This window comes from Capsicum annuum, chromosome 12, assembly GCF_002878395.1.
Source record: "Capsicum annuum cultivar UCD-10X-F1 chromosome 12, UCD10Xv1.1, whole genome shotgun sequence".
Classification (NCBI taxonomy): Eukaryota; Viridiplantae; Streptophyta; class Magnoliopsida; order Solanales; family Solanaceae; genus Capsicum; species Capsicum annuum.
Window position 1 is genome coordinate 167,001,508 of NC_061122.1, and position 3,571 is coordinate 167,005,078.

Genomic DNA, 3,571 nt, shown 5'->3' on the forward strand with positions numbered 1-3,571 from the left:
TAACAATGAACTACCTCAAGAAGTTTGGGTTTGCCTTTAGTATACCCAACAACTCATTAATATCTACCGCAGTGAAACGAATTACCTTCCCACAAATCTTCAACTCATGATTAGGGTCACTTGGGTCCCAGTTGGCATAAAACTCATGAACTAAGTGCAGATTTCACTCAGTGGGCTGATGGAAAATGAAATTCATATTTATTGCCTCAATCCTTCGTACCATAGATGGGCATTCCCTCAGTAAACTTGCACAATCAATAAACACCTCAGGAATATACTTGGAATCTGTATGCTTGGAGTACCACTACTTCCCAGCTTTGTTAATAGCTTTGAATACAAATTTTTGAACATGCCCACACTGAAGTGGTGGATCCCAAGGTACCCTAGTGAGTTGGCTTTCAGATGACCTGCTCTTTTTTCTTACCGGTACAAAAGCACCAGCCTTTGTTTTTCATTTGATTGGTTGGGGCTCCATAATACCAGTATCAAACAACAGATACAACAAATAATTAAGTAGGTAAAATAGAGGTGGCCTAGCTTCAACTAAGTAGGGAACAGGGGTAAATAACCACCCCACACTTAGTTGTTAGCTATGGCACATGCATCACAATATAGGGTACTCAGACTTCCCCTTTATAACACCATTAGCACATGTAAGTATGTCATATTGCTCTTAGTGACAACTATCAGATAAGCCAAAGAAAACCAAGATGATACATGTACACTTTACTCATGTTGTTTTATTTATATGTAAAGCACCCTGCTTAGTGTTGTGGTACCTCCTAATCTGAAGTCATTACCCTATAGTCCCACATTTGTACCCACTATAGGGTAATCAAATCAGTTGTATCCCAAACATGAAGTCCAATTATACTTAAGCCTAAGTAACAATGGGACAAATAGCGGAATTAACACTTATAAACTTAAGTCAATAGTCAACATTACTGATTCGACGAAGCATTACACGTATAGGGGTATTCATATAAAATTTGACTGAATCAATGAACAATGCCAACATTCCCAAAGTTAAGGTGCCCCAATGCAAGAGAAATCAGAAGCAAATTGAAAAAACAAAAACTAGCCCCCCCCCCCCCCCCCCCTCTTTTCACATGTAGATACGCATCACATAACCTCAAATTAGTGAAAATTCCATAATAAAGTAGTGAAATTTATCCCATGATTAGAAAATCAGACGGTGTATATACATAATCAAAACATGAAGTATAATCAACAAGATTTCATCCTAAGAACCAAAAATCAAAATACCTCTAATTTCTATACCTCATTGCTTCAAACATCGAGTGATAACACCCTACGTCCATAAACCTCTCAAAAATTAATAGACCAAAGCCGTAAAAATCTCCCAAATAAACATGAATATACTCATACTCTGTGATCAGTTTACCAATTTATCAAATAAACATAAGATTGTGAAGACTATGATAAAGGAATCACATCAAATTTAAGAAAATCAGAGCATTCGGTGCTAAAATGTACAAGAATAAAATAATAAAACCACATCATTCCCAAGGAGTATCAGAATTCTTAGTATACCTAAAGGAAAATGGAAGTCTATAAGCACTTACCTCAATAATTGATAGAAGGATGAAATCTTGAGGGAATTTTGAGAGAATTGGTTAGTGTGAAGGGGATGGGAGATGGCGCTAAAGAGGAGAAGTGAAAGGTTTTAGGGTTTAGGGGATATATATAGAGGGGCAGGGCAGGGTAGGTTAATTTAAAATTTTATGTTCGATTCTTACCCCCACTGCAATGCGGTGGTATCGCATCGAACCACTGAAAAGTGTCAATTGCTAATTTACCATCCACTATGGCGTGGTAGTATTGCGTCAAGTCACTGGATTTGAACAATTGTCAATTTTCCAAATGACGTGATGCGTTAATATCATGCTAGGACACTGGAATTTGACAATTGTCAAATTACCCCTCTCCGTGATGCGAAAAAATCGTGAACCTTGACTGGAATTTGACAATTGTCAATCCACCTGGTTCCACAATACGCCATTCTCACAAATCAGATTTCCAGTATATTTTTCAACTCTTTTCTTACCTGGGAGGATCCTAACTTACACACATCATTTTGCAAACCTAATTTCTCTCCACAAATGCGGTTATCTTCTTATTTTCTCTTTACAAATCCCTGCATCTCAAACAAAGACAACAAATATTGTAAGAAATAGTGGGTTACCTCCCACTCAACACCTTAGTTTTGGTAATGGCACGACTTATCTTTTTATGTTTTTCTTTTCTTTTTTATTTTACAAGTTAAAATTAAACTACCTATTACATTACAAGTGTGGGTTGCCTCCCACATAGCGCCTTATTTTACATCATGGCACGACTTAGCTCAGTTCTACTCATCAGCAAAAATGATGGATTCATTGTGCTTATCCGGATGATCCACCCAATAATGCTTTAGACGTTGTCCATTCACCAGAAACTTCTCTGATTTTTCTTTATTCCACAACTCCATAGCTCCATGAGGTGTCATTCGCACCACCTAAAACGGTCCAGACCATTTAGATTGCAATTTATCCAGGAACAACTTAAGCCTTAAATTGAACAACAAAACAAGTTGTCCAAGTTCAAACACTCTCTCTTTAATTTGTTTATCTTGCCATCTTTTGGTCTTCTCCTTATATAGCTTGGCATTTTCATAGGCATGAAGCCTAAACTCATCAATATCATTCAGCTGCATTAATCGTTAATGAGCTACAATAATCATTTCTCCCCCGCAGGTTTCATCTCAAGATTTAAATTTTTCACGGCCCAATATTCTTGATGTTCCTTCTCCACAAGTAGATGGCAAGCTTTACCATAAACCAAGCGATATGGAGATTCCAAATAGGTGTCTTGCAAGCTGTTCTATAAATCCAAAGTACGTCATCTAACTTCTCAGCCCAATCTTTACGCTGCCCATTCAAAGTCTTTTGTTATATCTGCTTAATCTCCCGGTTGGATACCTCAACTTGTCCACTCATTTGTAGATGATACGTAGTGGCCACCTTTTGCCTAACACCATATTTAGCTAAAATATTCTTGAACCAAGTGTTAATAAAATGCATACCTCTGTCACTGATTATAGCTCTTGGATTGATGAATCTGGAAAATATATTCTTTTTCACAAACTTCAGCACTACTCTCGCATCATTAGTTGGACAAGATATAGCTTCCACCCATTTGGAGACATAATCAACCGCCATAAGGATGTATAAATTGCCATTGGAAGGTGGGAATGGTCCCATAAAATCAATCCCCCAAACATCATATACTTCGACTTCTAGAATATTATTGAGGGGCATCTCATGACGTCTCGATATGGTACCCAACCTTTGACATTGATCACAATTCTTCACGAAAGAAATTGCATCCCTGAACAACATAGTCAAGAAAAAACCAGACTGCAGCACTTTTCTTGTAGTTCTTTCACCCCCATGATCGCCACTATAAGGGGATGAATGACACTTTTGTAATACTTGTGCAAATTCAGCTTCCAAAATACATCTTCGTATAATACCATCTAGACCCTGCTTGAAAAAATAAGGATCGTCCC